General features: G+C 42.6%; 1 long non-coding RNA gene across 1 annotated transcript; it reads right to left on the bottom strand.

Moving 5' to 3' along the window:
- Positions 1–2678: 2678 nt before the first annotated feature.
- Positions 2679–3037, bottom strand: LOC117562084. Its single transcript, XR_004571486.1, has 2 exons — positions 2897–3037; positions 2679–2803 (listed from the first exon to the last, which is right to left on the bottom strand). It is a non-coding gene; the product is annotated as an uncharacterized LOC117562084 (long non-coding RNA).
- Between the last annotated feature and the right edge of the window lie 11526 nt (positions 3038–14563).

Below are 14563 nucleotides of genomic sequence, written 5' to 3' on the forward strand. Positions count from 1 at the left end.
CAATCTGACTATTATAACATTAGGGTTAAGAAAGCTTACTTAAATATCTGCCACAACATAAGTAACCGGATCAGAGTAACATTAAGTACAGTCCGCGGCATATCACTTCATAATTAATGTATCATATATTTCCTTATCTGAGTCAGCTGAGCCGTATCTGGCCGTGCAACACTCACAGTGTCACATACTGTATGCAGAAGTATTATTTTAAGCAACACATTAAGTTGACGAAACACTCGAGACAAATGTAATGAAAGTCAGATCGTGTCTTAGACGGGCAGTGATATCATAAACCTGTTAATGTACGCATTCAAACACTTTTTCTTTTGCCAGCTGTATTCACCTTGCAGGTGCAGCTCTGTGGCTTTTATCCTGGATAAAGTGTTTAAGTCATGGATGTTTAAAGTTTAACTTCTTCATTTTTGACTAGTATTAAAGTTCACTTTTCATTCAGGAAGTATGACGCTGCGCTGTCAGTGCGCTTCTCCATGTTTGTGATTGGTCGAATGCTCCAAATACCACCCCTTTCATGTGAACGCGCACCTAACTAGATAGGAAACGGCTGGCTTGAGCGATCCACTTGATAACCAGCGTCGTAGTACAGTTTAGCGAGAGCGCGTATGTTTTGGATTAGGCCAACCGGCTAACTCAAACATATCCAGGTTAGGTTGAACCAGCTTCGTAGTATAGGCCCCTGGGTTATCATGCTGAGCCCTCAAACATGTGCTGTTCAAAATAATGTTTCAACAGTAAGTTCTGAGAGGCAGACCCCACCTCACCACTGGTACCCCACTCTGATTCTTAAAGCTGCTCTGATAGGACCAGTGTGGAGGCCTGATGGGAGGCACTGATCAAATAATGATGAAAAGGTTATTGTGCTTTCCTTAAAGAATCTGATACTTATTCACGGGGGGGTTGAGGTGACGTGCAATAACATTACATTGACCTATCATGCAAAATGCACTTTTGTACGTCTTTTATACTTGAATATATGTCCCTGGTGTTCCAGGGAACTCACCAAGTGTCAGAAAACACAACCCTCTCTCTTTTCCTCCATACCCAAATCTCTAAAAACGGGGCTGCAACAGATCTGATACAGACTGATGCAGATTTGAATTATTCTCTACGTCACAGAAGTGGTGCTCCACCTATATGGCCAACTCTCCACCTATCAGGGGAATGGGGGGTTGGGCCACCGCCGGCCATTGCCACTCGAAAGCGCTGGAGAAGCTGTAGTACATATGCCAGGCCTATAAGTGGCGCTGTAGTCTGCCACAAAAGCAGCGAAGAAGACTTCCTACGCATGGTTGCCCTTCTATTTATTCTCCGCTGTGGCTCTTTTTCTCCCTCTCCGAGGCAAGCGTGTGCTCCTGCTGTAATTCTCTCCAGTAGTCCACCAGCAGATGACAAACACCCACCTCTCCGCCTCTTCCAAGGAACGAGGGGACCGTGCGGGAGAGTTTCAGTTACATTTTTTTTCGCCGGTCAACATGTCCGTTAAAGTTGAAATCTTCCGGACAAAATTAGAAAAGTGCCGGTCCAAGGTCTTCTTTGTTATTCATTGAGCTTTAAAACAAATGATATGTCCCCTTTAACCTTTCTGATGGTCGCTTGTTAGCAGACCCTTCACGCCATGGCAGAGCGAACAGGTACAGGCAGGGCCCATAGTGATAGCCCTATAGTTTAAAAAAAAAAAGGTAAATGTATTTAGGAACCTGTCCATGGGATTTTAAGTGGGGGTGGACCTCAAATCCTCTAGGGGGGTCCAAGGGCATGCTCCCCCGGTACGATTTTTTTTTTAAATGTTGGAGTGAAATGCATCAATCTGGTGCACTTTGAGGGGAAAATAAAGAGACTAGATCTATGGAAACACCTATATGAAATCATGGCCATAACCAATAACATCCCATTTCCAATATGAAAAAAAACACTGAAACTTGTTTATTTATTTATTTTTGGTTCATTGAGTGTGTCTGTGCTCCTGTGTCAGCCTCTCCTGTCTCCCCCCCTCTCCCTCCTCTCCCCCTGCTCCTCTTTGAGGCAGAAGCAAAGACTATAGGTTTAGCTCTCAACAAGTTTTAAAAGTGTATCTTACCTTTTTTCACCTATTTAACTTTTTATTTATTTATTCCCGCATATTTTACTAATCACTCCCCTCTCAAATGGAAATATGTGTTTACATAAATGGTGACCAAACCATTTGAGACCCACAGAGAACTTAGACTAAGTTAATCTAAACACTCAGAGTCCTTTACCTCACCTGAGCTGAGGTTATCCCGAGCTTGAATGACACACGGAGACCAATCAAGGGCTTTGATTTATGATCTGTATGACAGTGGCCATGTCGGCAGGCCACATCATGTGGACAGCCAGTTCCCCTGTGTGAGGCAGACCACATCATGTAGACAGCCAGTTCCCCTGTGTGAGGCAGACCACATCATGTAGACAGCCAGTCCCCCTGTGTGAGGCAGACCACGTCATGTAGACAGCCAGTCCCCCTGTGTGAGGCAGGCCACTTAACAGGCCAGGCCATCGGGAAACCCCCCGGTCCTCCCGATGGCCAGTCCGGGACTGGGTACAGGAGGCGTAGAGCGAGGGATCATTGTCCACAAGTTAATCGATCGCAGATGGCGTCGTTGTTACGGTTATCTGAGAGAACCCAAACGCAGGACACGGCAGTGTGTTACAAAGGTTTTATTTGGAGGAGATAATCCGGCTGGAGAGTATCCACTGGAGCGTAATCCACTGAAGAGTATCCTCCGGAGTTTTAATCCACTGGAACGTAATCCACTGAAGCGTAATCCTGGAGCACAAGAAGAACAGGTAAGAATATAATTCAGGTGTAGCGAAAATAGTCACTATACTTTAAGAAGGCTGAGAAGGCTAAGAGTTTTACCACTGGGGTTTAACAACGATCTGGCGCTGACAGGTTGTGGAGCCTCCGCTGATATACCATCCGTAATGGCTGATGGGAATCAGGTGTGTCGCAGAGGAGAGTGCTCAACTGTTTGCAGCTGGTGGAGATTTGAGCCGGGAGCCAGGAGTGACAGGCACCACGCCCACACAGACAGGGAAAGGGAAAACACACACACAAGGAAGGTGGCTGGAGAATGCAACCACCACAGTCGTGGTCACGGACGAATACAAATAAAAAGAAAAATTATTTTAAAAAAAACGAAATGGGTCGAAAAATATACCTGGGCGGCCCGCCCAAGTATAGTCTATGTGTGGGAAACCCTGCTTTTGTTCTGGGAATGTCATTTTCGAGCCTGAGGTCTGAAAAACAGGCTCGCGGCTCAACTGGTTAAGAAATCCAAATTGTACTGCAGACAAAAATCCCCTTTAATTGGGACACATTTCTTTTTGGGGTCCTTCATTCAATTCCCACAAACTTCCAAACAAAACAATTATTTTGAATTCTGACTGTAGCTGCAAAAAAAGCAATCACTAGCAGGGATCACCAACTACATTTGTCCAAGGGCCAAAATGTATCCAATAGACACAATCGCGGGCCAGCGATTTTCATATAGTCCACAATGCTAGTGGAGCACGCTCAGCTACTGCATGCGGACCTTTAATTTATTATCTGAAACGATGTAATAACTTTTAAAACGTGTTCCAGTCACTTGCCCCATGCATTCAGCAGCAGCAGGCCATTCACTTTGATCGTTATGATATGTCATAATTTCGACAATAAAGAAATGCTACATAAACGTTATCTTGCACATTTTATCCAACCATCTCCGTTTCTAACTTTCAATATATTTTAAAAGAGATCTCTCTCTCATCTGCGTGCGGGGGCGGGGCCTCACAGACACTCTGCATCTCTCTCTCGCTCACAGACATGCTGCAGCGCTGTGCAGTGTGCACACAGTTCTGCCGGTAATGAATATTACATTTTGTGAGGAAACTTTTCCACCAATAATTCCAATAAGTATTCCAAAATGTATTCACTTCAGGTTTACGAAAGTAACTGTAATCAGATTACTCGTTTTTCAAATGTAACGCCAGCTGAATACAGTTAGCCTACTTGATTTTTATATTCTGCGTAACGCCGTTACATGTATTCCGTTACAACCAGTCTATGGTTACAACCCAACCCTGCTTCTAGGCTACTGTCCCGCAGCTCCTGCCTCTCTGTTGGACTCTGTCGCTGCGGGGCTGCTGCTGTGGTGCGAAGCGCACAAAGCAGACTCTTCACAACGAAGGATCACTTCTTCTTCAAGGCAGGGAAGGTTTCGCAGTACGCAGTCTACTGTCCCGCAGCTGCTGCCTCTCTGTTGGACTCCGGTACTGCACCTTACTCACGACGTTGTAAAAAAAAAAAATGGGTGGGAGGCGAACGCAGTAACCACTCCGCCAACGCCACAGTCACCCCCGTCGTGCGGGCCGGATGAGAATGTCTGGCGGGCCGCCAGTTGGTGGTCACTGCACTAGAGGATACTCTGCTTTACACCTGAGGAATTCATTCAAATCCTCCATTTCCATTTGCTGATTAAGATATTACAAAATACCGCTCAAAAATTTGCATATCTGCCCACCCCCATTTAGTTCATGTTTGATACATTTATTTTTTGACCAGTAGAATGTGTTTGTAAGCTGCTGTACGTCACATAATTGCTGACGATAGAGAAGGGGGCAGCAATCTGGACATTAGAGAACAATGTTCAGACAGACTTTGAGAGATATTCTACTTCATGTCTGCAGGACTGCAGGCACACGTCTGTCATGAGAACTTATAAAGATGTGATCCGCTTTAAACTTTCTGAATTCAGTTCAGAAAAAGGAATGAGGTTTTGAAATGTTCAAAAAAGAAAACTGATATGCTACTCAGTAAACCATGGCGAGTATTGACATTTAAAGGAAGAATACGTGTATTTGTGGCGCAGAGAATTACTAATAAAAAGGGAAAAATAAGTCACATTTCTTTTCATTGTGTTTTAATCTAAATCATATGGACTTCTCCGTCTGTGGCTGCTGAATAATCTGCTGTCAGGGCCTCCTGTGTCTCCCCCCACATTCCCTGGCTTCTCAATTGTCACAGCTTAGACACCAAATCACGTTTCACCCTCCAAACTCACATAAAGTAAAACAGAAACTCCAGAAAGTAGAATAAGAACTCAGTTGCAATCATCCACACCTACCTGCTCCTGGAACTGAACAGCTGCATGGGAAAGCTCACTGTGTGTGCAGTCATTTAGCCCCCCCACCCCCCTTCTCGTCAAAACAGATTCCCAAAAGACAAAAACACACAAAAATATGCACACTGATTCCAGGTGTGGGGGGGAATGGGTGGGTGAAGTTACGGTACATTTGCCATTCTAGTTGTGTGTAAATATCAGAAAGCAGCGGGCTCCTGAAGCTACGACAGGCTCCTTATCTCCGGCTGGATTCAGGCTGCCTGCTCCTGCTGTTTGTAATCTGCAGACGCCGCTGTGAGCAAAACTGGACAGGCATTTATTGTCCCAGCAGGAGGACGCTTGACAAGAGAATGTTAAACACTCTGCTACCTGTAATTTTCAAAAGGCGATAGCAGACATGATCAAATGTACACACACATTTAATTTCATCTTTTCTTTTTTTCAGGGAAGCAGCAGAGAAGAGGGAACTTTGGGAAAAGAGTGAACAGCTTCTATCAAGCCTCATTGTTGTTGGTTCTTCATGTGTGGTGGCTCAGGGAGGAAGAACAGGACGCTGTCAACAACACACACACACACACACACACACACACACACACACACACACACACACACACACACACACACACACACACACACACACACACACACACACACACACACACACACACACACACACACACACACACACACACACACACACACAGAAAGAAGAATACATAACCAAAAATAAAATACAAATAAGTTTAAACATGTTTTACTATTATGAAAGCTAAGACTATTGCAAGAAATGAAAAATAAAGACAATATTTACATAAAATATAGGTATGTAGGAAACTGAGTGTAGTATGTAATATACATATTACTAATCATGATTCAAAATAAAACCATAAAAACTAAAGTAAAATATCATTGTGTTCAGGTAAATCCTACAGTTTATAACTAACTTATATACATTATTTCAAATGAAGAAGCTTCCTCCAAAACATCAAAATCGAACTACAGAGAGTTGAAATATGGCCACTATTCAGGTGGGTTCAAATTATCGTTTTGAATTCTGAAAGTGACAGAAATTGATTCAGCATCCTTAATAACCCCCAACACCAATCCAATATTGTCCAAGCAGTTGTTGCCATAATGCAAATGACTGTAATATGAATAAATTCAACTTGTGCTAATTTCCAGGTTCACATTGCTGGCAAGTAGACTAATGGCTTTGACTTATAAACACACATTACATTTAGAAATGTATTAGATTTATATTCCAATAAACGTTCCAATTGTCCTTCAGCTCGTAACCCCAGCTCTAATACAAATGGGTATTTCCTGTTGCACCCTCTGTCTGTGAGGCCATCACAACTGCTCTCCAACACAGGCACGAGACAGGAGACCTCCCTTATCTGTATCGGCTTATTGGCCAGTTAGCATCCAGGCTAGCCCACACAACGGGAGCAAGCTTGGGACTTGGAGAGCTTCTGATAATGCCTCAAGCAATGTCCTGGTTCCAGAGTTAGCCATGGATGTATAAAGAGAACAGGACGCAGTGTGAGAGGCGAACCTGTTCATACCTGATAGGAGAATTGCTCAGTGGCGCCTGAAGCCAAAATGGCCCTACTCTTGAGAGCAAAAGTACCCGTATCCTGGCCCCGAGAGCGTGCCTCGACCCATAGCGCCATGTCTCGGCTCACTCAAATGAATAAGGTAAGATAAGAGGTACTTTGTTGATCCCAAATTGGGAAATGTTTGGGTTGCAGCAGCATAAAAAACAACAAAACAAGGCATTGCACATAAGTAGACATTTAAAGTGTAGAAATAAACAATACTAGAATTTAAACATCTCAAGATAGAATTAAAACAGAATTGAATACAAATGACATAACATGTCATTTGTATTCAATACTTTTAAAGTTATGCAAGAATACAATTGATGTCATGTGTGAAGGTAGAATCAGTATCAGGTTAGCCAAACACTGGGATACATGTAGATGTGTGTCTGCCCCATGATTACATTTTTCACAATATGAAAACAAATGCATAAACACCTTTGCGGAGGTAATGACACCACCTAACAGTGATGCCTGCTTTGATCTGATGCTCTCAGGGCAAACCCTCACACTTTGACTCTACTTAAACTTTCATCCCGCCCCATTCCCCTCCTGACACCCTGAGATAACTTCACAACCCCCCGAGCAGAGCATGGTCCTGTTCTGTGCAGACTGCTAAAGCCTTCAGGATAAACTTCAACTTTACACAACTCATTATTACCACTTTATACTGTTGTAAATTACATTTCTCCATATAACAATGAAATACCATCTTCAACTATTGTAGCTTTTTTCTGAGTCTAGACTCAAATGTTCCAAATCATGCTGTAAAGTTAGTTTGGAAAGCTGTGGAACGCTGGTACTGTTTGCTCCCGGAAACTGTAAGGCTAGACGTGGTTTGTGGGAACGTAATGATGTATCTGTGTCTACTCCTTCTAATTGATTTTCAACATGTTCCTTTGTAGAAGAGTAAAATAAGCATAGTTGTATTCATAGCAACTGTGAAAGTTATTTGAGTGAGGTCACACACAGCAGGACAGCAGAGCACTGTGAAAGGATCTGGGAAAACATCACACGGCACAGCTGAAATGAACTGTAGCACGGTCATAGGACAATGTCCCTGATACCAGAAGATGGCATATTACGAGTTAGGACAGGGATAGAAGCTAATGTGAAGGCTACTCAGATCGTGTACTTTAGTAAAAGTAGAAGTACTCAGATCGTGTACTTTAGTAAAAGTAGAAGTACTCAGATCGTGTACTTTAGTAAAAGTAGAAGTACTCAGATCGTGTACTTTAGTAAAAGTGGAAGTACTCAGATCGTGTACTTTAGTAAAAGTGGAAGTACTGAGATCTTGCACTTGAGTAAAAGTAGAAGTACTCAGATCTTATATTTGAGTAAAAGTAGAAGTACTCAGATCTTGTATTTGAGTAAAAGTAGAAGTACTCAGATCTTGTATTTGAGTAAAAGTAGAAGTACTCAGATCTTGTACTTGAGTAAAAGTAGAAGTACTCAGATCTTGTTCTTGAGTAAAAGTAGAAGTACTCAGGTCTTGTACTTGAGTTAAAGTAGAAGTACCAGAGTGTAGGAATACTCTGTTACAGTAAAAGTCCTGCATTCAAAATGTTCCTCAAGTGAAAGTAGAAAAGTATTCTCATCAAAATATAGTGAAAGTAGCGACAGTAAAAGTAGTCACTGTGCAGATTGGTCCATTTCAGAATAATATATATGATATGTTTTATAATGATTGATCATGAAAGTGTTCTCAAAGCTGGTGAAGGTGCAGCTAGTTTGAATGACTTTGTATACTGCAGGGTAGCTTGTGGATTTACTCCAGGTGGAACTAAAGTCTGATTCATGTTCTGTGTCTTCAGCTGCATTCAGAGAAACCACACGCTCTTCAAACACTTCAGAACCACAGAGAATATATGGGGGGGTAGTCCTGTGGGAGCCCTTTGGTTCCCCTGGATGTCTGAGAGGGGGCGACAGGGTCCGGCCGGTAGACTGGCCCCAGGCAGTGCTCTCTGACTGGGGCCAGGAGGGGGGGCTCCTGATGGGGCGGAGGAGCTTGTCAGCGGTCTGTGGGGAAGTCATGCTCATTCAGCGAACACTGAGGGCCGGGGGGGAGCCCCGGGCAGCGGCCCACCCCAGGGCCACAGAACACTGTTGTGGTGAGCCTCAGAGCTGCGGTCAGCTGCAGCCCCCCCCCCACACTTCCTGTCCGTCCTCTGTCCTTACTCAGTCGGCTTTATAAGTTCAATTTCACACAGGAATAATTCACGAGTTGGAATTAGTTTTTGTCATTCAAATACAATGCCAATGTTCTCTGTAACAATAACTGTTACATGTCGAAAAATGTAATCAGTAACCTCATGTGAGTATCACAATACTAAAATAATGTATCCTGATTACTTTATGCCACTTTTTATTACCTCAATATCAAGTGCAAGGCAAATAAAAACAAGAGAAAATAATAGTAAGATGTTTTTGACTTAAGTGCATGTAACAATATACTACATGTGTGATATTTCATAACAGTAAGACTGTACACATGATTGTTAAATTAGAAGCATAGACTGTATTCGTGTTTAATAAATCAGGTGTTCACGTACTGCATAAAATTAAATGTATTTTTAAAAATAAAGAGGAATTAAAGTAGCCTAAATATAAACCATAAAGAAAATGTCATTCAGACTAGTAATCTATCCTTTTTTAAAACGTTACAGTAATCGAATTACTTATTTCATTAAATGTAATTGTAATTTTACAACGGGCGCCGTTAAAAAATGGCAGCACACTGCTCCTAACACTAGGATGGGTCAAATGCAGAGAAACAATTTCCCCACGGGGATTAATAAAGTATATCAACATTTAAAAAAAATCAAATGGAATGCAGTTCAATTTATTTTGTATCCTGATTACATAATCTCGCTACCTATAATCCGTTACCCCCCCAAGCCTGTGTTTAGCATGCCATGTTTAGTTCCCACACTGAGCCAGTGAAAGGAATGACTGTCACTATTCACAGGTCTTATGGGAGTCGGAATAAGGTAAGGTAATAGGAAGTGTAAGGGCTCATTGATGAAGATGAAGATGATTATGAATACCAAATGTAATGTATTCTATGGAGATGTCCTGCTGTGCAGGTGATGAGCATATGGACATCGCTCACCACATGCTATGTGAGGGTTCATCTGGGGGGCAGCAGAGCGTCCTGGTGCTTCCTGCGTCAGGAGGCCGACTTCCTGCTGAAGCGTGTCCTTCAGGAAGAGGCTGAAGCCCTCTGAAGCACTGAAACACGTTCTGAGGCGAGACGCAGGATTCTAGTCTGAGAACCAGCGCTGGAGGAAGTACTTAGATCCTTTACTGAGGTAAAGTAGAAATCATTTGGTCTGAAAACACTTTATTCCAAGTCCTGAATTCAAAATGTAGAATATAAATATTGCCAGCTAAATCTACGTAAAGCATCAAAAGTAAAAATAACTATTATGCACCATGGCTATTTTGAAAGTATTATATTATTATGGAATATTACATGATTCCTTCTTTGATTGCTTACAAAAATATGTATGAACATTTACATTTTGTAGTTTGTTAATATTGACAATTCTAGTTTTTGTTTATATATATATTTGTAGTAACTTAGTAGTAAATTGGTAGCATTATATCAAAGAAAGATCATGTGTTTTATATGTAAACAGTAGCTGGTAATTATTAGTGCTAATACATGTAGTGGAGTAGAGTACAATACATGTTCCAAAATGTAAGTACTATTAAATGGCATTATTTAAAGGGGAGCTATCATGCAAAATGCACTTTGTGATGTCTTTCATACATCAACATGTGTCCCCGGTGCGTCGGGGAACTCACGCAGCGTCAGAAAATAAAACCCTCTCTCTTTTCCTCCGTACCCAAATCTTTTAAAAACGGGTGTACAACGAGCAGATACAGATTCCATCCGATCTGACGTCAAATCAGCAGCGGACCCACAGAGAGTTGCTATCAGAAACAATGCCTGACGTGTTTTGGACGTAACCTCGTCTTTGTTTACATTAGCAAGCCTCGCTAACACTCAGAGCTAACCTGTACTGGAGAGCACAAGTGTTTAAAAAGCAGGAAATCAAAAAAGGAACTCACCTTGTGATAAACCCGCAAGAGAAAAAGCATTTGAGCTCCATACTGTTTCAGAAATAATCCTTGATGTGGTTTAGAACAGGATGGCGTTTTATCACAGCAGAATTGAACTTTATCTCCGGTAGAATTCTGATCAGGCATTAGCTCCGCCTCCTCTTTTATTTTTTTTCAAGCTAAGGACCCAAAATCCGCGTTTCTCTAACAGGGCTGCAACAGAGGGGTATGAGGTTCGAGCAGTATGAGGCATGGCTACAATGGGGGAACTGTTTCGTATTTTAAGCAAAAAACTTCAGACATGTTTTGTATAGGTATGGCCCTACAATATATTTTCCAATATAGCATGATAGGTCCACTTTAATGTAAAGTACAAGTATGAAAAAATAGTACTTAAGTACAGTACTTGAGTTAATGTACCTAGTTACTCGCCACCTCTGCTGTTCACAGTTCCTCTGAGTAGAAAGCCAGGCGACCCCGCGCTCAGTGGAAACACTTCCTGTATTAAACACTTTCAGATCTCGAAATTAATCTTAATTATGTTTTATTCATATTGTTTTTAATCTAACCACCATTCCACTTAAGCGCGCATAACAAGGCCTCAAGGTGTGTCATCATAAGAAGACATTGGAGTGAATTCCATGTGTGGTCTTCTTTTCTGAATCCCTGTGTTCCACATACAGGGCTGTGAGATAAACCACAGCGAGCAGAGAGGAACGTTTCAGATCGCCGTGCGCTCTGCCCTCGATGCCAGCGCCCGCTTCATCCCACTTTCCATGTAAACTGCTAGCTGCACTCTGATGCCTCTGATAGGCCGTAATTAAATGAGCGGGGCTGGTTCTCTGCCCTGTAAAGCAGCTCTCCTGGGCCCCATACTACATGGAAACTCAGCTCTGAGGATGCTGCCTGCAGCCCTCAATGTGTGTGTGTGTGTGTGTGTGTGTGTGTGTGTGTGTGTGTGTGTGTGTGTGTGTGTGTCTGTCTATGTGTCTCTGTGTGTGTGTGTCTGTCGTGTGTGTGTGTGTGTGTGTGTGTGTGTGTGTGTGTGTCTGGGTACTTGTACATGGAAGTGCCGGATTTGGGGAATACACTTAACGGATCTTTTAACCCCAATATTTTCTTCCACAAATGTATGCGTATGATGATCTGTGTTCGAGATATGGGTCTGATATTAATAATGTATTTATCTGAAGGAAAAAAAACATCAGCGCATTCATCTGGGAAAAGATTGAAAATGTCTTGTGGCTTTCAGATGATTTCAGGACACCTACTTAGGAAATATTTATAGACTTTTCAAATGTTTCATTATAATCAATATTACATTAAAACAGGAAAAGGATTAGGAAAGCCTAATCATAAGGATGTGCAATCAAATGAGTGTATTTCATCAGTAAATAAAGATCAATATCACATACAGTAATGACTCTGTTAAGTGCAGCGCTGGAGCATGATGTTGATAGCTTAGCATAAATAGTAAGGCTAGCTGCTTTCAAATAAATACATCAAAAAGATAAAAGGGCACTCACTCACTCACACCCATTCAAAAGTTATATTTTTAGAAATGTTTCTCTAGTTTGTTTTCATGTTCTTTCAAAGGTAAAATGCAATGTGGTGCAATAAACAATGTAAAATAAAATACTGTTTATTGTTAGACGGGAACTTTTTGTGAATTGTAATTTGTGTAATTTGTATTTCTAATATTTTATGCATGCCTCTTAATTAATATTTTGGTGGGTGCCCCTGTGTTTTATAAAAGATCCTAATGTTCCAAAAAGGAGCATATTTGTAACTTCATGTTGGTGGGAATCACAGCTGAGAGAGGGCAGCGTTGCAGGCTTTCAAACGGAACCAGGAGCTGAGAGAGGAAGTCAGTCTCTCCATTACAGTCATCTGAGACCTTGGTAATGACATTTTAGTGCAGCTTTAAGATGATTTCAGGAGCTACAGTTCATCAGAGATCATGATCAAGTAAAGGAGCAGCTGTTACCCCTCCTCCCCCTCCTCCTCCTCCTCCTCCTCCTCCTCCTCCTCCTCCTCCTCCTCCTCCTCCTCCTCCTCCTCCTCCTCCTCCTCCTCCTCCTCCTCTCACTACAAACTCCAAGTCTTTATCTATCGCCTTCAAACGCTCCTCTGCCATTGTGATGGGTGGAGAGATGGACGGATGGAGGAGGAGGCAGCCAGGCTCAGGTTTCCCTCCACCTCCTTTCTCCCTCCCTCGCCTCACCCCACGCCCTTTCTCACCCTCCCCCTGCCCCTTACTCGCCCTCTCTCACCATTATGTCCTCATCCTAGCTCGCCCTGCCCTCCAGAATGGCTTTGCAGAGGAATGGCAGCAGAGAGAGAGAGAGGGGAAGTGACTGGCCCCCGTCCATCTGTCGCGACTCCAGGATCAAATAATAGGATTCTGTCTGAGAATAGCAGATAATTGCAGTCTGTATTCTGCTCTCTAAGTGTATGATATTAACCCCGCGCTCCCCAGCAGCCCCACAGTAAAAGGCAGATGGTTCTCTGTTTTGATATCCGAGCCAGCTAGAGGGAGGTCAGAGGTCAAGTTGAAGTTCAAACCCAAAGGAGTGCAGTTTCTCTCCCTGCTTTAACCCCCTGACCCCAGAGTCCCCTCCCCTCTCCCTTTTTCTCCCATGCTACTGAGAATATGGATGTCATTCAAAAAAAGACATTCCCTAAGACCTCTGCCGCCCCGCGGAAGTGAGAGGCATGTAGCTTTAGCCCAGCGCTAACCCACGCAGAGCGCCATGCACATGTGTCGGGGGGTTAGGGGCAAAGGTGTGGGGGGGCCCAGAGAGGGGGGTCTGGATTAGGCTAGAGATTCAATCATGGGGATGCACAGTGTGGCAGAGGTCATCACAGCGGAGCAGTTAGGGAGAGGGACATTCAAATACACACCCATGTTTTAGATTTCCTGTTGACCTGTGAGAGCAGGACGGGGCATGGTGCTGAAACAGGACACTCAAAGTCATAGAGGACGGACGTAACAGGCAGAATTTCATCCATCTGGCTGTCTGAGTTAAACATTATTTTAACTTGGTCATTTCCTGACTAGATTGCGATAGAAGTTTCCAACACGTATATTTAAGCAAAACAAAGAATCAAGAAAAAGAAAACAAATTCTAAAGGGTCAAGCTTTGGCCTAAGTATTATTTGTAACTATATTTGCATGACAGACTTGACTGAAAAAAAATTGAATAAAACACACAGATGGGATATGTTGAAATAACCTCGTACACTAAACTCTTTAGTTTTAAACAGCACTATACCTGATCACATAGACACAATAACAGACATTAATTTAATGTCCCCTGTTATGAAGTCATATCAATCCAGAAGCATCATCATCATGCACAATTTTATAGTCATAAATATAGAAAGGACTTGGCCTTACGGGAGGGGGGGCAGTAAATGAGTAGGGACTTAGAAAGTGAACAGTGTGGTCACCGCAGTGCGCGTACAGACAGTACAGTCAGCCAGTGGTGAACCGTCAGGGCCTTCAAGGTATTCCCTGAAGCACTCAGATAAAACAAACAAAAGATCGATTTAATTATACAAATAACATTTTGTAAAATGTATATAAAATGAATAAATGAGAATGGTATCTGTGTTGTTGATCTGTAATATTACAGTGTGACGTTGATTTGTTTGTCCTTCTCGGACCATGCTCTACGCATTTCAGTGGTTTGTGTTAGAAAAGAAAGAATGTGCTAACGTGACGGCCAGCTTGGTGTTGGTGCCGTGTGT

Source organism: Gymnodraco acuticeps, unplaced genomic scaffold, assembly GCF_902827175.1.
Source record: "Gymnodraco acuticeps unplaced genomic scaffold, fGymAcu1.1, whole genome shotgun sequence".
Taxonomy (NCBI): Eukaryota; Metazoa; Chordata; class Actinopteri; order Perciformes; family Bathydraconidae; genus Gymnodraco; species Gymnodraco acuticeps.